We start from the raw sequence: 23110 nt of genomic DNA, 5'->3' as shown, positions 1-23110 counted from the left end.
AACATAACATAACATAACATAACATAACATAACATAACATAACATAAATGTATGTGTTATATGTATAAAAGTTTAAGTATCTTTCAGCCCATCTTTATAGTTTCCCCATTTTTGGGGGGAGTGAATCCAAGTGTTGTGATAGCTAATCACTTTAGAGTTGCATTCTGTTACAATTGAGAAACTATGTTATGAGGCTGTTGTTTTGGTCTGTCTTGATGTGTTCTGGGATTCTGAAGAGGAAGGCATGTGCCCCATCACTTACGAGAGTGGATTTCTTTCAACCTGGGGTATTTCCTTTCCTCTATTAATGTGTTGTTATTGGACTTGAGATATTGGAAGTATGGCCCTCTAGTCAGTCAGAGGAACATATGCTTGTTCCACTTATTTAAAAACGAAACAAACTCATGGCTTTTTCTTACTTTGGGGATGGAAAGGTCTTGTGCATGCTGTGCAAGCACTCCACCAGTAAGCTACTGTTCTAGACTCTATGACTAGAGCCTTTTTTTAAAAAAGCATTTATTTATTTATCTATCTATCTATCTATCTATCTATCTATCTATCTATCTATTTATTTATTTATTTATTTATTTTATGTGTACTGGTGTTTTGCTTGCATTTATATCTGTGTGAGGATACCTGAACTTGGAGTTACAGACAGGTGTGAGCTGTCATGTGGGTTCTGGGAATTGAACCCAGGTCCTCTGGAAAAGCAGTCAGTGCTCTTAACCATTGGGCCATCTCTCCAGCCCCATAGATCCCTTTTTAAAGAGAAAAGACAATCTTAATTAAAACACAGCTACGTCAATTCCCCCTCATTTCCTGACCCCTCCCGTGTAACCCCCACATTCAAATTCATGGCCTCGTTTTCTTTAGTTGTTATCAATAAATGTGTAGATAAATGCAAACACACACACACACACACACACACACACACACACACACACACAACATGCTGAGTCCCTTTGCTGTTCTTGTATGTATATGATCACTTGCTATTGAATAACCAATTAGGAGGCTCCTTCCTGGGGAAAGCTATTTATCCCACCCTTAGCATTTCTTAGTTATCTGTAGTTCTTTGTCTATGGTTAGGGCCCTGGTAGAGCCACCCCATCCTTTGCTCCATGTTAGCATGTTATTGGTGTTGTCATTGATTAGATCTTATTTTAGGCAGCCATGTTGTTGAGAATTCATGGGTAAGCCTCTCTGTCATTTTGAGCAGATACAATCTCACTGCTGACTTCCTGTCCTGGCTTTTATAATCTTTCTGCTCCCTTCTTCCATAATGTTTCTTGAACCTTAGGTAAGGGAGTTGTATTGTAAATATGTCCATTTGGAAAGTAATTATAAACAAAGGATGTTTTACATATATTATATATGTATTAAAGAGTTAGTATTTTAATATACATTCCTTTGCTTATAATCGTTTTTCAAAAAGATATAGCTTTTACAAATAGATTATTTATAGTTTCCAGACATCTTTGTGCAATGGTAGAAAATAATAGTTGTATTATGTGTTTTTGTAAAAATGCTGCTAAAATATTTAAAATTATTCTTTGCCTCAGTTTAGGCTGATGAATTTTAATAAGAGAACCATTGTATGTGACTGACTTATTCAAACATATTCGTATGTCTTATATGTGTTTATAAAACTGGTGAATATGTGTGTGTGCACAGATGTGTGTACCTGTTGACTGCAGACAGCATTTGATGTTTCCAAATGCAGGATAGAGAAGGCACTTGCTTCCACACAGTTCTAAGTGGATAATTTCTCCTAGGTGAATTGCATACATTCTACTTTTTGTATTCTGTGACCTTGCAGTCATGACTTCAGCCCAGAATAGTTTCAAAGTCATGTAAATGAATGCAATTAAGGTATTGCTTATCATCTTACATAGTTCAGATGGAAGCTTACTGGGTGGAGAGGTTTGTTTGCCTTATGAGGAAGGTCAGAATAAGGTTGAATTTTATTACATAAAATGATATGGTGATGTTTTTATTTAGCTGATGAAAAACTAGTGTCATAATAGAAAAATCATAATGTTTTTTTTTCCCCCTCTAATTACCTGGATGACTTCTTCGGGTTTTTGTCACTTTGTTTTTATTGCTTGATTGTTTATTTCTCCCTAGTAGTAAACACATTTAAGGAACTGCCTTTTGTCTACTTTTAAAACCTTGGAACGTCATACTCAGAGTTATAATTCTATGTGTGATGACTGGCGCATATAGGCTGACATCGCGGCTGTTTATGGGAGGTAGCTCTGGGCTTGCTAGTGTATGTCCTTAGAGGGCTTGTGATATGCCAAGCAGGTGGCACAGGACTTTCAGCCTGTAGGAATGAGAGTCTCACCACATAGCAGGACCAATTGTCTGCGGTAGAGAGCACTATTGTAGACACTGGAGGTTGTACTGAAAAAAGACCTGAAAGTGAGTGTGAATGTGTGGTTTTAAAACAATGAAAAATAAGTACCATTCCCTTCCCTTATGTGATACTTTAAAGTACATTGTGTTAATTGATTCAGGATTTAAGGCTCATGTTTATTTAACAGCTATTTACCGAGAGTCAGCTAGATGCTTCTGCAGTATGCAGATTCTTGGGGCAAATCAAAGAAAAATGAATGACCCCCAGTCACAATGAGAATAACAATAACTTGATACAGAGAATGAAACCCAGAGATGTAGTTTTGTGAGTCTGCTTGGCTACCATGGGGGAAGACCACACCAAGAAATTTGGTGTATGTATAAGGGGACTGAATAAAATGAAGATGAACTACCTACTTCATTTTGGTAGGTTAGTATTCTGGCTTTTGGATTTTTTTTTTTTTTTTAAGTGAAGCTGTGATCCTGTAAAACATCACAAGCTATAGTTTAAATCCTAAAGAGGGCAATGGTGTAAATTCTGTGTGAGCCAAGGGGAAGATCAGGGTATGTCTCATACCTTCCCAATCACTGCCTGACTACACTGTTACTGATCAGTGTAACATTTACAGTCAAAGCCTGTAGAGTGAAGGCCAGGTCTCTGCTGGTCAAATGCATCCACCAGCCAAGAGTATCCATTGGGGTGGGCTGCCCCCACCCCAAGATAGTTATGGATAGAGCCCAACACAAAATCCAAGCTACGTGTAAGATTGTGTATGTGCATAAGAGAGAGAGAGACTGACTCAGTTGTGCAGTTCTTGCTTTGACAGGTGTCCAGTGTTGAGTTGAGCTGGGCCCACCTGCATCTTTCTCCTTGTCAGTGTCATTGTGAATTGAAGCTGGTTCTAATTCTGAGTTTAATGTTCTTTTCCTACTGGGTGCGAAGCAGCAAGGTGTTTCCAACTCTGATGAATGCCAAATACTTCCTATGTGCTTTCTCCCAGAAATCCTTCCATAATCCAAATTCCTCACTGTCCTCAACATTAGCATCGCACACCCTTGAGTGTAGGGGACAGTCTACAATTAGTCTAAACACAGGTGTCTTTTTGCTAGTAATTCTTTAGGATAGGTAGTTTCCTTGAGCTGCTCTCAAGGAAAGCGTGCTCACATGAGAATCTCTTGAAATACATTTATTTGCTGCTTCTTTGAATTAGCTTATTTTAGTCCATAGTTAATGCCCCATTTTTAAACGTTATTGAAATTATTGTGTGCACTCAAAGTAAGACATCTATCTCTCTTTTTCTTTCAGAAGTGCGTGGATTGCAAGCTGTTGCAGAGTTGTTCTCAGGACCCATTATTTTAACATTTTGGAGAAATACATTCAAAGGTATTGTAGTTTATCTCGTTGCTCCATTACTAAAATAAATTACTTGTAGTCAGTCTTTTCAGTGATAGGAACATGAGACTCTGTGATGCTTTATTCTGTTGTTTTATTTAATTTTTATCTATTGATAAACTAGCTTGACATTTGTCACACTCTGTCCCATCCAGCTCTATTGTCTCCTGGCTTGTGAGGTGTGATGCAGTAGGTTATGGTGGCCAGGGATGTGTTGGAGCAAAACCACAGGGCGCATCTTTAGGGACAGGAAGAGGCTGGAGGGTGGAAGTGGGGTTAGGGGTATAGGACCCAATCAAGATAAACCCTTGGAAGTAGCACCCTACTTCTAACCAGGCCCAACCTTCTAGTCACCCATTCAATTGTCAATTCATCAGAGGTTTCATCCATTGATGAAGTTAATAGCCTCACGATCCAGTTACTTCTCAGTGAGCCCCTAGAGCTGCACCAAGCTTTTAACAGATGTGCCTTCATGGAGACTGCTTCATATCTAAACCCCAATGAGAAATGTCCTGCTTCATCTTCTTCTGTCTTGGGTGTGACTCCTTCAAACAACATTGCTAGCTCACCTGATACAAATAGATGATGGAAGAATGCATAAATATAATTAATAATATAGGGTATCTGTTAAGGTTACAGTGCATAATGAACTGTACTCACCAGTTGAATATGTATGGTTTATATTCATGTGGAACAGCAAATATCAGTTTATAAATTACCTTAATCACCTCTCAAGCAGTATGAATACTGAGGAATGCATGAAAATTGCTTTGTTTCCTAGAATATTAGAAATCTTTATTCTGAGATGTTTTTGCTTTAAAAAAAAATCTTAGAATGTTTTTTTTAAACTATACTTTGGGAAAAAATAAGCTTAGAAATCTTGAGGTTTTAAGGAATTTGGAATCACTTTTATTAACCGAAGATAAGAATTAACTATTGTAATTACACATTTAAGTATAGAAGCATTCAAGTGTAGTAATAAAGAGAATTGTTCTACTTTTCAAACCCTTGTGAATTATCCATTTGCAGAAATGTATCATTATCACAGAAGATGAGTGTGTTGGCTGAATGTCGAGGTGGATAACACTATTAAAGAGAAACTTACCATTGAAATGAAGTGTAATGTGGACAGCCCCTCTCATACATTTAGAATAGGAATGGTTTTGAAGTAGTTTCTTTGAAGATATAATACAGGAGCTTCCTTTAAAAAAAAAAAAAACTGTTTACTTATAAGACTCTTTTTGCTGAAGTATAACTTCATCCTGGGAAGGAGGCATCCTTCCTACCGAGCTCTGTGTAAGTGTGTGCCTCAGTTGTCACGTTCTACGGGTGTGCCCAAGTTTCTTCTGTGCAGGGTGCAAAGCAGCCTTCTGGCACTTGTTGAAAATCACGTATGGCTGAAATTCCATCTGGTAAGACAGTCCCTTCCTTCCACTTTTAGCTGTTCACCAGCACAGCCTCCCTTCATCTTGGTTCCTTTGATGTTAAATGGGGATTATCATGCTACCTTACCTTTTGTACCAGAATTGTATGGAACAAACACAAGTCCCCTCTTCTGCAGCTCTTTGTCCCAGGCCCCAGTGGCTCACGGAACCCTAGTTTGGACTTCTAGGTTCTGGCTTCCCCTGTTCCTACACCATTGCATGTGCCTTTCTCTCTTGATTAAGCTCCATCCCAAGTAAATATGACTTTTGCAGTTTGAAGTGTTTCAGCAAACTAACACAAATTGCTTGTTTCTATTCACGAGCTCACGGGTAGATTTGTTTTTCCCTAATTCCATGATAACAACCTCAATATGAGTTTCTTTCTTATTAAGTAAAGATTCCCCCCCCCCTTTTTTTTTTTTCACTAAAGGATGCGCTCTCTGGTTCCTTTGACATACAGAGGATCATTATTATGTAAATAATGTGATGCAGTGACTCTAATAAAGAGAAAGTTCCTGGCTAGTGGGCTGGGAACACATACAAAGTGGATACAGTAGAGAAAAGCATGATGTGTCTTGTGGATATAGACAGAGGTCATCGTGCTCTTCGCAGCTGTGCGTCGTTATATTTATTTACACTTTTCCAATTAATAGTTTTAGACCGTAGTTGATCTTAGAAAACTGAGTCCACAGCAAGTGAGACTCTGATTTGTTCTAGGACCTTCCAGGAAGATCAACAGATGCTTACATCTCTTATAAGTGCTGTAGCATTTACACAAAGCCCACTTCATTCTTACTATATCAACTAAATGAACTCTAGAATATACACAAATCAATATAAATGACATGTAAATATCTATATATGATAATAGTTTGGAGTATAATGCCATAGTTATTATCATGTCTTTATTAATATTATATATCATTATATAATAGTGTCATTACTCTCTAAACTGAATCAGAGGCAGGACGATCTGTATGTTGTCAGGAAATAGACTACCCCCCAATAAATATTTCCCTTCCAATTTGTCTAAATCCACAGTAGCAAAACCTTTCTTTATATGGGGGGGGGGAGAGTATATGTGTGCACGTCAGCAGTATTTCTCCTTTACCTGTATATACTATGATAACTGCATCACAGTAACATATCATTTAGTTGCATGGTGAATTCTGGCCCGAAGGACCTAAGAGCTATTTTTAAGCCTGAGGTGGTCATATAGATTCCTCGTTAACCTGTTCTTCAGTTTCCTGGTTGCAAACTGGGGCTACAGCGTACGTCACTGGAGCACTGTGAGAGCTGAACAAGGAAGCATAGTGTGTCAACCTGGTGTATACTGCTAAAGAAAGAGAAAATGCCCCGGGTAGTGTTGGTTATTTGACGTTATAGATGATCTTTGTGACTCCGCTGCATGTACTTGTAACCGCAAGGTTTTCTATGCCTGTACCAGCTCTGAATAATGACACTGAGACATATAATATTTATTATAAGTTTAGGGACTGTAGCTTGGCAGGTGTGCAGCTAATCTCCTGACAATCCTGGCCTGGCCATGACAGTCCGCTATGTGGCTCATTACTTGTCATCTTAGTCTCCTTCTGGCACTTGCTTCCTCATCCGAGTCCTGGTGGGGAGCGACTCCTTCCTGGTCCCCAACTGAGACCCGTTCTCTAAACTCCGGAAGTCCGGCCAAACCTTCCAGCCTAGCTATTGACCGTTCAGCTCTTTATTTAACTAATCAGAAGGTGATGGAGAATAATATTTACAAAATACTAAGGCTTCATAGTGATAATACCAAAGTCCAGCCTGTATTCAATTCCAGGTATAGAAATCAGCATCATTTCAACATGGACTTCTAAATCAGGACTTATCCTTACGCACATTACCATTTTGTCTTTCTTTCCTTGCTCATTTAAGAGTTATCCCAACCCTACCAACTCCGGGCTTTTTGATTCCTTTCAAGTTTGAACACATAAGGGTCTGCCAGCTGCTGACAGTTCCCAGCTCCTCATCTGTCCCCATATCCTTTGCTTATTGTGTGTGCGAAGTGTAAACCAGCCCTCATTTCTTTTTCCAAACATCCAGATTGCACAGGACTTGGGGTGGCAGTTTCCTGAGTTTGAGCTGTAAAACAAAGCAGTACATTGGAAACAATGATATTCATTTTTCTTCTCAGGAAATAGCTTTCAGGTAAATAATTAGTAAAATCTCACCTGGATTTGTTTTTCCTCTCATGGAAGACTGTAGGTTTTCAAAGTGATTTCTTCTGACATATTGAGGTTACTAGAAGTCTTTCGGTATAAAGGGTGAGTTTGGAACTTGGCTTACCACACATGGAGCTGCCTTAAAACATATGTTCTTAACCACTGTTTGTGTTCTTATAGGTTTAGAGTTTTTGCTGACTGCAACAAAAAGAAAGGCCTAATAGTTCTTACTGGGTCAAGATTTATTTTAAAATATCAACTATTTTCTTTCTTTCTTTTTTTAATACTTAAAAAAAAAATAGTCTTAGAGACTTTAAAAAAAAATGTTTTAGCCAGCTTTATTCCAGTAAGGAAAATCCAGGGTGTTTATTCCCTGGTAAATTTGGCAGCTAGGTGTTGTCAGAGACTAGATAGAGTACCTAAGACTGTGTTTTTATTCATGGTGTCTAGCTCGTTCTTAAAGGACTTGGATGTGTATTTGCATCTGCAGCACAGGACTAGGCAGGGAATGCAGTGGTTTTGACTAGGTTGGTAGTCTGTGATGAAATGAATAATTGGAGGGCTGCCTGGCCCAGGCAATTTTGGTGAGACTATATGAAGGGCTTATTTGTGGTGTCTGTGACTTGCATTACAAAACCAAACTGGCTCAAGTTCAGATCCCAGCTCCACCTCTTAACTACACTTACCCAACCTTGCTGAGCCTTGTCCTTACACTTGGTTACTATCTATTTTACAGTTAAATGAGTCATTATTTGACTTAGCACTATTGACAATAATTGATACTGTCCTAGTTAGGGTTACTGTTGCTGTGATGAAACACAATGATCAAAGCAACATGGAGAGGAAAGGGTTTATTTGGCTTATGCTGCCATATCATCTCATCGAAGGAAGTCAGGACCAGAACTCAAACAGAGCAATAACCTCAGGCAGGTGCTGACACAGAGGAGTACTGCTTACTAGCTTGCTATCCATGGCTTTCTCAGCCTGCTTTTTAGAACAGATTCAGTGACTGTTTTAAAGCTGCACTACAGAATTATCTCCATGAATTTGTTTGCTACCAGAGACTGTGATGAGAAAATATTGATGGAAACATCTGCTTTAAATATTGGCCTTAGATATTTTTCTCTGTGTCATAATTAGCCAAATATTTTTTAAATGATATTCAAAGGCCAGCAGATGACTCAGCAGGTAAATGCACTTGCCACCAAGGCTAATGACCTGAGTTCCATCCCTGCGACCACATTATGAAAGGAGAGAACTGACTCTTCTGACCACCACATATGTTAACCATCTGCACATATACATACAAAATTGCATAAATAAAATATAATCAAATAGCTATCTAATATAATCAAATATCTTTTAAAAATTAGACCTAATAAAATATTGATAACTAGTCATGGTATATATTACAGATACCATAAATGTAGAGTTGCGTCTATAGTAACACTTTGCAACATTGCCAAGTTTGGTCCAGTTATGTCTAGAGGAAGTTCTATTGCTATTATAAGAATTATGTGAATTTGTAAGTTTTTCTTCCATTGTGGTGTTTTGGTTATTGTTTTGAGACCTTGAGCTCTCCATGTAGAAGGATAAAGTTTAGGCTTGTGGCTAACTGAAGGTTTGGTTTTTATGTTAACGATCAAAGGGCTTTTTGACTCCAGCTGACATTTGCCCTCTTTCTCACCACATTTGCAGTCTAAGATTTCTTTGGGATGAAGGGTAATATGTGTAATGAATGGCAGTGCCTCCGGGTTGCCTTCTGAAGAGCGTGCACACTCATGGGGAACAAATCATTTCCTCTGTAGCTTTGTTCAATCCATTATCACCTTAATATATTTGGCTTGAGCCCTTTCCTTCCACGTTCTTACTACACAACTTTTCCTTTCTCCTTCTCTCCTTTGAGTGAACACTTACCATTTTGCACAATGTTTTAAGCACACAGGGATTTGAGCATGACTTTGTAACCTAAGCTATGTTAAATAATACATTTGGATGGTCTCTGCTCTGGTCATTTGTTTATTTTCAGTTCTTGTTTGATACAGGGTCCCACCATGTAGCCTTGACTAGCTGGGTACTTGCTAGATAATCCAAGCTGGCTTTGAACTCACAGACATATACCTGTGTGCCACTATACTCAGCCCCATTATCTGTTCTTAGAACAGCAAACATGATAGCACTGTTATAACACTGCTAGTAGAAAATGGTTGCATGTTAAAATAACTTGTTTTCTCTTTGCCTATGTCCCTCAGATAAATGTTTCTGCCTTTCTTTTAATTTGGTCTAGGAAATCATAGGAAACCTGCATAGTTAAAAAATATTTCCATGCTAACTAAAATGCATGCTCTTGAAGACCTTCTTAAAAGCAGCTCTGGTAGTGAGTGGTCCTCACCTCACACATGGAAAATTTGAACTGTGGGCAGTTAGTTATCAGGATGGATCTTGATGCTTTCCCTTTTGATGTCCTGCCATGTTGGTGTCTCAGCTGCCTCACTCATCATAGCTGCAAGATGGCCATTTGCCTGTGCTGTTTGCTTGTTGTTCAATAGTGAGAAAACAATTCCCAGTAAACCCAAGGAGCAAAGTCACATTATCTACTCCTGCTATACCCCTTATGATCAGAGAAAATATTGTTTGTTAATCATAGATAGCTTGATGTAGCTGCACTTAATTAGATTCCCCTCCTCTCACACCAGTGCTTCATATCTATGGAGACTGCAGTTTTGTTGATGCTCAGATTCCGTTTTGTGTGATCATAAAATGTTGTACTATTTAGGCAGTGACACTTTTTTTCTAGTTGTTCTTTTGTGATGTTGGGGCAGAGAACTCAAAAGCAAAAGGCTTTGCTGTATTTCCAGAGTGTGCCTGCTGTTGGTGAGACAGGCAAAGCAGTTCGACATTATGGTATCTTAGTAAGTGCTAAATAGAAATGGAAGTGGAGCACACGGCATGGAAGACCTGGAGGAAGGCAAGTGCCAGCTGAGATTTTGTTTCTGAAGGTCTCACTTGCCAGAAGGCTGAGAGGTGGAAGCTGTAGATAGAGGTCCTTGAACAGGAGCATGGCTGCCAGAAGGTTTATGGCTCCTGTGGGTGAGTGAGGAGGAGGATGGGGGATGAGGGTGGAGGGGAGATGAAGCTGTTAGACGGATAGCAATAGTACCTCAATGGATCATTTTCACAGCAGTGCAAAACCATAAGTAAATCTATGGTACACATTTGCAAAAAAGAAAAAACATCAAATGCCAATAATAAGAAATAAAGAAGTCTGAGACAAGTATTCTGTGCTTAATAAATGGAAACAATGGAAGTAACTTTAGAGTAGTCAAAGCATTCAACTACTGAGCGTAGATTTAGGGCCCATTTTTATTCTAGTCTTAGAAATTACATATTAAATGTATTTATTTGGGTCAGTGCCTCATTTCTGAAGACACAAGCCTTATAATAGACATGGTAGTTTTAAATAAGTAATACACCTCAGAACCAGTAGTATGGATTTTTTTAAAAAATATCCTTTTCCTCAGTAATGTGATACAATAGACCTTTTAAAGTGTATGCAGATAATCTTCCCCATCCTAGCTTCCTAATTGTTTAACAGTTTCCTCTGAGATTGAAACATTTATCCTACAGAGGAGCTCCTTAGGCAAGAAGGCAGACAACTCAGAATACCTTCAGGAAGTTCCTAAAACTGACCAGATTCACCAAACTTCTCCCTGCCAGAGTAAGCAATAAAAGCTGAAAGTCCCTCACACAAGACAAGCTACAAAGAAGGCTCTGAGACCCTGGGAGAGACAGAAGCCAGCCAAGCTGCCTGGAAGAGGTTTAGACCAATTGAATGTAGGATAAATGGGCAAAGGAAAGAACACCCTGACCCTGGCTTGACCCCAAGCACCTGGGCCAAGGGAAGAATAATCTTACCCTGACTTGATCCCACTACAGGGCCAAGGGAAGATCAACCTGACTTAACCTTGAGATCATGTGTAAGGAAAAAACACCCTGACCCTGACTTGACCCCAAGCACCAGAGCAAAAGGAAAAATACCCTGCCCCTGGTTTGACCCCAACCTCTAAGACTTGGAACTTGGAAATCCCCCCAAATACCCCACATAACCCCCTACACACATTCAGAGTTATTAACCAGACCATGTGTCCTATACTAGAATATTTTCCCACTAACCTTACGTCACATGCTCCACAAACTCTATAAAAGCCTTCCCCTCCATTCAGCCCTCTGCTGTCTCTTCCTCTTCAGAGACAGGGGGCATTGTATTTTTCTCCCGGTAAATTTCTTGTGTGCGGTTTGTTGTGGTGTGACTTTGTGGTATTCCTTGGTTCTCATCTGCCAAGATGATCTCGCCCCACGAAAAGCATGTGGATTAAAAGCACCGAGGCACCTGGAAAGTGCACTCTCCAACCTGTGTAGCTGCCTCAAGTCTGTGCAGTGTGCTCCAGAGCTTTAGTGAACTGTCACCATATTGGCGTGGCCCAACCACAGAATGCAGCTGACTTTGAGTCGTTTCTGCTTCTGAAACTCCTCACCCACACCCCAGTAGCCAGTAATTCTCATTGTTCAGGAAGTTGAGCTTTGTTGGTATCCAATCTGGGGTAAGTAGACCCCAGAAAAAAGTTTTGTCACACTCATAATTGGTGCCATAACAGGGACATGACAGAATCAAAGATGAGTTGGGGAGGAATGAGTGGATGGTCTTGGCTATGGGGTAGCAAGGCACGCAACCAAGACCAAGGAGCCTCGGAGGAGATGAGCCATAGAGTAAATTCTGGTGCAGTTGTCTTTTCCTGTGTGGCAGGCATTCATGTGCCTTTGTGATATCTATGACAGGGGTTGCATGGTTCTTGCCATGTTCAATGAGACCTGCAAGTAAGGCTGAGCCATCGAGATTAGAAGTTTTTGTGAGGTGAATCCCAGGACAGCAGTCTTTATCTATGTGATATGGGGTGGCATGCCTGCTGGATGAGTGGGGTCTACCACATGAATATGGAGGTACCCTGAAAACAGTTAAAGGTTTAGAGGAAATTGTTCACTCTTTAAGCTTAGTGCACAAGGGTAGGGGTTGTCAGCAAACAGCGACAGAGGTTGCTTGGCCATTGTTGTATGCAGTTCGAAATGCATCTGTGGCCAAGGGGCAGCCACAGCATGAAGTAAGAATTGGATGTGTAAAGGAGCAATTGCAGTAAGAAAGGGAGATGCTATCATTCTCTGTGTTGGCCTCTGATTTGGCAAGTAAATTAGATAGGCAAGAGGATGTGACCAAGGTAGTAAGAACAGTAAAAGATACCCCTCAAGTCCATCCGTTAGTAGAAAAGAGGGAAATCTGTGATTCAGTTTGCAGACGTTGGCCTTTATGTGGTCTAGTACAAGAAACGACTGTGATCAGGATACTTGACACTTGAACTCTTGGAACTGGAGAAGACTTTAACAAGCAACGTAGGCCATGGGAGCAGATCGGATCACTAGGACTGGGACAAGCAGAAACCTGGGTAACCACCGTCCTCCCTTAAGAGAAAAGCTGCATAGCCCGAGAAAAGAAGAGCGAAATCAGTGCTGATGGCCTGGCTTAGGAAATCCATCAGGAACACTGGGCTATTTCCATCAGAGGCCCCCATAAATGGCAGGGGTGGGGGACCATCGAGAAGGAATGGATGCTAAGAGAAGCTGTGCTTGAACCCCAGTTCACTGGGTCAGAGAGAACTGTGTTCACAGAGCAGTTGAAGAAAAGGTTGATCCAGCAGGGCCCTCAAGGCTGGCATGGAGCATTAGTGGCTTTGCTGGGTCTGTTGGTAGGGCAAGGTCTTTATAAAGCATGGAAGGCTTTGGCAGGTCTCAGTGACTGAGACCAGCATGTAAAGAGAGTGTGTATATTGAGAGACCATGATAGAAGAGATAACACGTAGAAGGAGGTCTCTCTAGGTTACTGGAAAACAACCGTGACAAGATTTTTGTCAAACTGGAGTTCCTAAGGACAGAACTGACAGAAAGCCGAATTGTTTTCTAAGGGGCTGCTGGACAGCTTGAAAGTCCAATGAACAGTTCATAGAAGACCCCTGTTATAGAACAATATGGTTGAAAGTGATTATCCCTATCCCAGAGTAAAAAGGGGCTGTGCTAGGGCTGGATACGGTTTGCACATCCAGAAACTCCCCAAGCATGGTGAATGGAGAGCTAACAGCACCAGCTCTAGGGCCAGCCCAGGGTCACTCTGACCCAGGGAGCCAGCACAGGCAGCAGGGAAGACCAGGGCTGTGTTCCCCCTCGGCCCTGAGTAAATTGAGCAAACTAAGTCAGAACCTTAAGGTTCCTTATGCACTGAGAAAGGTAGGAGGTATCCACAGAAGATCCCTAGGATATGGAAAGGTAGTGACTAGGAGAGAATGACTGAGGTCCACAAGAGTTAACTAAGACAACTTCCAACTTTGATCTGTGGAGGAAGCAAGTGATAGCAATGGCTGGAACTTTTCCATGCTGTATTAGATCTTGCTATGTTCCTCTCTAGTATCTTCTTAATTGTGAGCCTCTGGGGTCACCTGATACTTGCAGAGAACAGTTGACATTGGAGAGATGGCCAGGTGCAATGATTTGTCCACCTACCTTTTAACCTTATAACCCTAACTGGGGCTGGGCTACTTGAAAAGCAAAAAAGCCAGAAGGTACCTACAGTGGGTGAAAAAGGACATTCCCAGAAGCCATGGAAAACCCCCATGCCAGGGGTGGACCACCTCCTATGAGCTGTTGGTCAGGGAAGCCCGTGAGGCCCCACAAGCCATAAAGAGTATTGCTATTGCTGTTGGTTGTATGCCAAAGCTAGACTTTCAGCTGAAGACACTGCATGTGCATGCTGTGACTGCAGGACAGCAAGAAAGTAAGGGGGGCTTGAACTGGAAGCCTCCAGCCTGGTGGCTGACATTCATGTTGCTAGAAGCAGCCACACAGGCTGCTGGGAGAAAACTGTCACCAATGTTCCTGGTTGGCTATGGGTCCTGCATGCTAAAACACTACATGCCAGGCAGGAAGCACCTGCTTTCGAGATAAAGACTGGGCTATCATGGGTAAGATCAATAGCATTCGCATGGAATTTAAGGCTCACTCTTCAAGAAGCCATTCAACATGTCTGGTACAGTACGCCAGGATACAAACCTGTGGCTGGAGAGATCATGGAACCCACTAGAAAAAGAACTTCTATTTTTTTTTTCTTGATAAATGTGTGTTCCCATGTGTTGATGTGAGAATACTGCACTCAGTTGAACTCAATGAGGAGAGTAACTAAGAACCTCAGTGTGTACATTCCATGGCCTTCTCTGAGCATTTCAAAGGACCTTTCCCATGATAGAGACTGTGGAAATATTTAAGTAAAAAACTTGAGCTACAGCATCAATACAATTCATGATTTTAAATTTGTTAAGAAAAATAGGTTTCATACAATGGTTTTCCTTGAGTGAAAGTCTCACCTCTGAAGCTGTGTCATTAGCAGCACTGGATTTTAATTGCTTTTGAGCTAAAAGCATTAGATAAAAAATAGAAGGGATTCTTGGTTGGGCAAATACTTTGCTATGAACCCTGAGTTAGGTTTTTCTCATGACCCTTTTGCTAGTCATGACATGTCTATGACTGCTGGCCTGTATCCTCACTGGGGAAAAAGGCCTGTGAAGACGCTGAAGCTCCCAAAGAGCACTGTGTAACCCCTGCAACCATCTCCCATGAGGTCTCTCCGAAGTGAGCCACAAGCAAGAAGGCTTTTGGGTACTTTTGAGGCCTCAGAGATAGATGATAGTGACTTAGCCTCATTTTTAGATTAGGCAAGGTGGAAGCTTTCACCTGCAAGTGAGCTGTCCGGTTCTTTTGAGTGTGTGCATCAGTTTATAAACTCCTTTACTTTTTAATTAAGGAAAAAAAAAATCTACCGTCTAGAGCTTAGCGTGCCTGTGTGGAATGTTTGCGATGCATACCCCAACAGCTTCTGATCACGGTAGAGTTCCATTTGCCATAACACAGCGGCTCATTTTACCCCTATTGTGTCTCACTTACTGTAAATGGGGCTACACTTAAACATCCCTTGTCTAAAGTGCTTCAGGCTTCAGACTTCATGCTATTTTTGAATATTTGCATAAACTTTACTAGGCTTATAACCCAACAATCTGAAGTGCTCTAAAATCTGAAGCTTTTGGTATTGTTTCAGAGGCTTTGAAAGTGTTAGATGGTGAAGCATTTTGCATTTCAGATTTCCAAATGAGGGATGCTCACCTGTGCCTACATTCTGAGACACAGGTGACAATATTTATTAAAATGATATCCCAAGAACTGGTCCCTGACTGTGAAAAGAACCTCACTAATGTGATCCTTCTATCAACCAGCACCTCTCCTTACCTACATAATTCAGCCCTTACCACAGTTTTCAACCCCGGACCACTTCTGAATTTTATATTAATCACTTACCTTGGTTTTTAAATTAATTTTTTTCTTAATTACACTTTATTCACTTTGTATCCCAGCTGTAGCCCCTTCCCTCATCCCCTCCCAAATCCACCCTCCTTTCTTCATCTCCTCCCATGCCCCTCCCCAAGTCCACTGATAGGGGAGGTCCTCCTCCCCTTCCATCTGACCCTAGCCTATCAGGTCTCATCAGGACTGGCTGCACTGTCTTCCTCTGTGGCCTGGGAAGGCTACTTACCTTGTTTTTAATAGTGCTGCTTTTCCTGCCTGGTTACTTAAATAGTACATTACTTGATTTTATGCTTTTGTTAAGCCTTGTGAAATCATAGAATTTTGTACATAGTCTCCTGAGACTTCTTTTTTATTCATTGTGGATTTTTGGAAATCATTTATACTGCTGTATTTATAGACCATTTATTTTCTCTGCTGGGTAATATTACATTGTGTGAGTTTATTTATGACTTTGTTGTTTGATAAGTGGTTGTGTTTGTTTGCTTGTTTCACTTTGGTTTGGTATGCGCTGCTTTCCTCTTGTTGTGATAGAATACCATGACCACAAACAACTGACCAAAGAGTTTATTCATTGTTCCCAAGGTTAGAGTCCACTGTGGCAAGGGATGACATAGCAGAAGAGGCAGGAGCAGAAAGCTGGCTGATCACATCTTTTATCCACACAGGAAACAGAGGCAAAGGGGGTGCACACAGGAAGTGGGCGAGGCTATAAATTCTCAAAGCCCATCTCAGTGACATACTTCCTCCAATAAGGATGTACCAACTAAAGGTTTCATAACCATATTAAACAGTGCCCACAACTGGGAAGCACAATTGTGAGCCTGTGCAGACATTACTCATTAAGATCATAACAGCTATGTCTATACTGATGTATTTATACACACATATGATACAGTTAGAGTTTTGTATGTGTATATGTATGTGTATACATATATACACATATATGTATACACACATGTGTATACATATATATATACATACATATACACATACATGTATATATATGTATACAGACACACACCTGGCCCTTTAAAGAATTCCCAGTTGCTAGTCAACTGGCCTTTAAGAATTCTTAGTCCATAGAACTACCTGACTCTGGGGTCTTCAGTGGTGGATATAAAAAAGACAGCAGAGGCTGAGGGAGATTGAGCTGAGTGATAAGAGAAGGCAGTTGGTGCAGAAGATGTCAGGAGATGGTTGAGCCAGGAGAAGCGGAGCTGAGCTGATAGGCTTGAACCGTTATTATAGTTTGGGGCTGTTAGTATCGGGAAAACTGGGAGAAGGTACTGTTTAAGCAGACTGGCTGTTTGGAGACCTGAAGGAGGAACAGTTAAGAGAAGTTCCAGCCTGGGGTGAAAACCATGATGAATGGTTAGGAAAGAAATCCCTTCTATGCTTCTTTCTCTCTTATCTAGTGTTAGGGTGTAAAAGGAGGGGGCAACAAAAGGTAGGAAAAAGAAGAACCCACAAAGTAGCAAAGACAAGCTACAGAGGTCAACACTGATTTTATGTGTTTTCACACAGATAAGATTCTAGATAGACTACTTACCCATGAGAAGTGTAGGCAGTTTTCAGTTTTGGGAGCCTGTGCACTGTGACAGTTACCTGTCATTCAGTAGCTACCTTGCCAAATCTTGGCACTATTAGGGACTTTCAAAAAAGTGACATTCTGATGGCTGTGAGAGGGAGAGAGAAAGAGAGAGTGAGAGTGAGTGAGTTTTGGGAAATAAATGTTTTTGTGGTATTTTCTGTGCTTCCTAATGAGATGCTAAACATTGTTTTAATTAATTGGTTTGTCGAGACAGGGTTTCTCTGTGTAGCCTTGGCAGTTCTGGACTTACTTTTGTAGACCAGGCTGTCCTCGAACTCACAGAGATATACCTGTCTCTGCCTCCACGAGTGCTGGGATTATGGATGTGCACAGCTTTGTCCCGTTTTAAACATTCTTTTATATCACTATTCACTATGGTTTTATTCTTCCATAAAGTGTTTCAGTATGGGCTGGCCATACAGTTCAGTTTGTACAGTGCTTGCTCAGCCTGGGCAAGGTCCTGAGCTCAATTCTCAGCACCACAAATAATAATAATAATTTAGGCTTCTTTTTAAAGAAGGAAAAGAAGGCTTATTGATGTCTCTAAAACTTTTCTTTCAATACTACACATACAAATTGAAAAGTAAGGCTATCTTCTCTGCATCTTATTCTTTTTAAAATAAAATTTTGTTGGCAACACACATACACATTTGCATGTATTTTAGGTACTATCTTTTTGACCATGTCTAAAAATCCTTCCCTACCTTTTCATATATTCTCTCTCACTCTAACACAAGAGCGCAAGCTAGCCTTGAACCTGCTATAGAGCTGAGGAAGGCCTAAATTTCCCATTCTCTGGCTTCAGCCTGCACCAGCATCCTGCTCAGGGTTCATAATCTCTTATGTATCGTTTGTAAAACATTAAACGCTTGCTTTCATTTTTAAAACTTTAATTTCTCTGGAAGTTTTATTTTGTGGTTATAGTAGGGATCCGATTTTTTTTTCCTCAGTCAACAGATACCTAATTGCTGTGATGTACAGTGCTGCGTGTGTCACATGGGCTGGCTCCAGAGGTCAGCTCTCGATTTGTCCGCTCTAATTTAACCAACTGCACTTCCGGGGCTTTACAGTGAGCCTGGTGTCTGACAGGGCGAGGTCCCTCCTGTAGTCCTTGTGATCCAATAGAGAATGCAGTTGACTGCTTCAGGTCTGTTTAGAGTCAGTTCATAAAGCCTTTGGAAATTAGATTCACATTGTGTGGAATGTACTGATTCGATTTGGAAAGAATTGTTTTCTTCCACTGGGTTTTCCTGCACATGGCAAGTTAGGTTGTTTAGTTTCTCCTGATAATCATTCCTTATGCTTTGCCTGGACAGGAGCAGACTATGTTTATAACTTTAGGTATTCTTTAGGTACATTTTGTACTTGAGTGTTTTCATGGCAGTTTCTGTTTGTTTGTTTGTTTGTTTCATACAAGTGTGCTTTTTGTTGACTGACTGTTTTCGGTAGATGTAATAAAATGGAAATGTTTGTAGGATGCAGCAGTACTTTTTTTATGGTGGAATAATATTCCATTGATTGATTTAGCCCATTACTTCCTATTTGAATAATGGACACTTAGGTTGTTTCCAGCTGTTTGCTATTATGAATAACACTGATAGGATTATGGGAATTCCTGTGCAGACAAAGTTTTTATTTCCTTTTCCATATACCCAGGAGTAGAATTTCTAGGTGGTATAGCAACTGTTAATTTTTAAAGAATGTTTAACTCTTTCTGTAGCTGCGTTTGTTAGCCTGCTTTCCGCCTGTGACATGTGCGGGAGACACAGCTTCCGGCTATTTTTTAATTCTCCAAGGAGTAACAGTAATACATTATGTTTCTTTTAGATTGCAATTTTTCTTTTAAATAATGGGGGGGGGGGGAAGCGTGACTTACTTTACATCAGCTTTCCTGTAAAGCAGTTTAATTTTCTAAATGTGTGTGTTTTCTTAAGTCTTTGCCGCAGCTGGACCTGTAATTGAAACACCACATAGTTCACAGCTGGCCATATTGAGACTGACGACTTCAAGTAAGTTTTCCAGGCGCCAATCTTTGCGGCTGTGTTTTTTAGAAGGTGATGGTCTCCCCAGCGTCCCCTGCTCAGCTCATTTACAGTGATATCTCCTCTCTGGCCAGGAGTTGATCTACTTTCTGCGTCTCAATTCAGCTCTTCTAGCTGTCCCCTCTGTGTGGAACAAGGCAGTGCAAATATGGCTCTTCCTCCCCTCACTGATCTTCGGTCTCTGAGCCTTGTTCCCTAGTCATCTGTGCCTTTTGTTTGTTGTTGTGTTTTTGGTTACCACCTTAGACTTATCCCTTCATCAGTGGGTGTTTGCTGTGCTTACAATATTGACTAAGAGGATTGATACCGATCTCATTTGCACACAAGTTTTGTACATGCCTTGTTTCTTTTCCTAATAACCTTGTGTGAAATTCTTGGGACGTTGTTGACTGTATATGTGCGTGTGGTTGCACCAAACTGCCCAGCTTTTTCCCAAAGTTGCCAGGCCCCTATGTTCTCACAGGAGTGTACTGGTCACTTTTTGTTGTTGTTGTTGTTGTTAACTTGACCCTAGCTAGGAAGGACCTTCTGGGAAGAGAGAGTTTCAGTCTCTACCAGATAAACCTGTAAGCAAGCTGTGGGGCATTTTCTTGATTAATGATTGGTGTGAGCAGGCCTAGCCCACTGAGGGCGGGACCACCCCAGCAGGTCTTCCTGAGCTAGGAAGCAGGCTGAAAAAGTCAGGAAGAGCAAGCTAGTAAGCAGCAGTCCTCCATTTCCTCCGCTTCGGTTGCTTCTTGAGTTCTTGCCCTGGCTTGCCCTCATTTATGGACACTTAATTGGTAAGCCTCTTCTTTCTCTTCTTCCCCAGTGTGGTTTTTGGTGGTGTTTGATCACAGCAATAGAAAGAGAATTAGTACAAGAGCCCCACCCCCACCCCATCATTTCCAACTTACGTGGTTTTTTTTTTTTTTATTATTGAAAAGAATGATAGGTATTCTTGTGTGCTTGTGTCATCTCTGTCTCTTCATCGGCATTTCTATTGAGTAATTATGATGGTCACCTCACTGTGTGTTGGCTAAGCCTTCGTTGAAATGTTTTTTAATTCTCATCCAGTTTACTTATTTTTCTCTAATTAGATTATCAAATTCTTGAGTTCTAAGGACTTTAATACATGCCAGGTGTAATTTCTTTATCGTGTATATGAGTTGCAAACATTTTGTATCACTCTGCTGTTGGCTTTCTAGATAACTAATATTTTGGGGGGACTTTAATGAGGTTCAGTTGTTCAGTTCTTTGAATTTTGCTTCTATTGCTCTACACAAGGAATCTTTCGCTAACCTAAATTCTCCTGTTCCTTCTTCTAGAAGTTTCCTGCCTTTTGTTGCCTCGATCCATGGTCCAGATAATTAGTTTTATAGGTAGTAAACTAAAGGATAACACTTGTTTATTTACTCATGTATTCTTAGGCTTTTACGACCATTTACTAACAAGGTTGTGTTTCTCCCTTGAACTTCTACAGCATCTTAGTCAAATATAAACTGACATGGGGTCTGAGAGTTTTATTTTGGTGCTCCATCCACCTCCTGTTCGGTTTGTAGATCTTGCTTTGTGCCTGCACTACTATTGTGTTAGTTCTCACAATAGCGTTATAGTAACTTTGGGCATTTGGTGATTTTAACTCTTTTAACATTAACCCTTTTTTAAAGGTTTCTTTAATGTGTTCTAGTATCTGTGTGTGTGGTTTTGCGCACACAATCACAGGTGCCTGCAGAAGGGGGAAAATGCTGTTGACTTCTCTAGAGCAGTGGTTCTCAACCTTCCTTTAATACGGTTTCTCATGCCGTGGCAGCCCCCAGTTATAAATTTATTTTTATTGCTACTTCATAAATATAATTTTGCTACTGTTATGAATCATAATATAAACCTATGTTGTCTAGTGGTCTTAAGCAATCCCTGTAAAAGCGTCATTTGACCCACAATGGGGTCACGACCCAGAGGTTAGTACCATTGCTTTAATATGCTCCAGGCAGTTATGGGCTACCCAAGGAGGGACTCAAACCTAGGTCCTCTGCAATAGCAGCAAGTGCTTTTAACCACTGAGCAATTTCTCCAGCCCTCATCTTTATGTTGAAAAGGATTTTTGACATCCTTGCCTATTTAAACTTCCACGTATATTTTGGGACTCATGTCTCTAGTGAAAGAAAAAAAGTCATAATGGCATTTGCTAGGCCAATTTGGAAAGCCTGGGAAAAATTGTATTTAGTCTTACAGTCAACTGAATCTATACCATTAGAAGGACAATAGTATATATCTTCATTTCCCTGGATCTCTTTCATTTCTCTTAGCAGAGTTTAGTTGCTAAACACTGTTGGCTGTACACTAGTTTTTCACTTATTGTAAAGTTGTTTTTGTGTTCTTTTTTTTTTTTTTCCTTTTTGCTAGGGCTTAAGCAAATATATCCCATTTTTGCAATCACTTTATTCTTAGCAGGTAGGTGAGATGTAATTCTTTTGTTTTAGGTCTTGTCATTTATCAAATATTTTGGAAACTTTTTATTAATCTTCAAAGATATGTAGTAGATGTCATACAAGATCGCACTAGCTATCTTCACATTTATTTGTTGTGTTTTGCATCGAGTACATAACATCTTACTGTCTTAGGGAGCAAAGGCTGCAATCTCTTACCGTTCGTGTGACATTAACTGTGTAGACCTGCAAGGAGGGGTTGTTCTAACTCGAAACATAATGTAATACATATTAGTAATGAAAGAGAGGGCAAATCCTCAGGATGTCAAGAGCCACCATAAGAGCAGCTGACTGTGTCCAGCACAGGAGTCAGGAAAGCAATTGAACATCTCAAAGCCGAGGACAGACAGAAATTCGAGGGTGCTCCACTAATACCCCAACTGATAGTGAGTGCAAGTTTTCCTCTCAAAAATGTGTTTCCTACTGTCATCATTCAAAACACATCTGAAACACTGAGTCAATGGCTTCGTGTGAGACTAACATAAGAACTTCCTAAATATATATCTGTGAAAGTTGTTACTATATATTAACTTTTTTTTGTAATTATCTAGACGATTCCCAAGGTTTGGACGTTTTTCAAGTATAATGTTATCAGTGTTTGGTTTCTTGTTTTTGGTTTTTTTTTTTCTGTTATTTTTGTGTCTTTTTTTAGACAGGCCTCACTGCATAAGCCAGGCTGATCTTAAACTTACAGAAATCCCCCTGCTTCTGCACCCGAAGTGCTGACATAAAAGGCGCTCATGGACACCCCTGGCCAGGGTGTGATTTCTTCCTTAGCTTCCTTTAGCTTCGTGATGTGGGGTAGCTTAAATTCACTTTTCTCATGCATCAAATGCCGAAGATAATAGCTGCCTTGTGGGGTTCTTTTGAATCACGTGCTGGCAGGTTTAGCACTGTGCCACACTGTCTGTGGTGACTGCTGTGGGAATGTGAGCAGGGCTGCGCCGCGAAGGCTGCTTATGATTCCCGTCACCAGACACTCTACAAACCTCCACTTTTCCACTTACATCCTGCTAAATGTAAGTTTTCAGTGATACGTTTCTTCTCTTTGTGAGAAATAACATTTAACTATGGAAGAAGAGCATGATCTGATTGTGTTTAAGAATGTAGCAAAGATGGAATTTTAATCTACAATTCAAGCTGTATCTTCCTTAGTGCCGTCTCCAAGCAGAGGTGTTTTCT

The 23110-nt window shown here is 40.5% G+C and overlaps 1 protein-coding gene across 4 annotated transcripts in view; it reads left to right on the top strand.

Moving 5' to 3' along the window:
* The window catches only part of Nrip1 (nuclear receptor interacting protein 1), an 89457-nt gene that overhangs the window by 22569 nt on the left and 43778 nt on the right, over positions 1–23110 (top strand). For all 4 annotated transcript variants that reach the window (XR_008721366.1, XM_055617829.1, XM_055617828.1 and 1 more), the window contains exon 2: positions 3665–3742. The gene's annotated coding sequence lies outside the window, so the exon portion shown is untranslated. The remainder of the gene's footprint in view (positions 1–3664; positions 3743–23110) is intronic.

The sequence above is a fragment of the Psammomys obesus genome, unplaced genomic scaffold (assembly GCF_907164565.1).
Source record: "Psammomys obesus unplaced genomic scaffold, mPsaObe1.curated_primary_1811, whole genome shotgun sequence".
Taxonomy (NCBI): domain Eukaryota; kingdom Metazoa; phylum Chordata; class Mammalia; order Rodentia; family Muridae; genus Psammomys; species Psammomys obesus.
The sequence above is the reverse complement of the archived record's forward strand: the minus strand, read 5'-3'. Positions and strand labels throughout refer to the sequence as shown.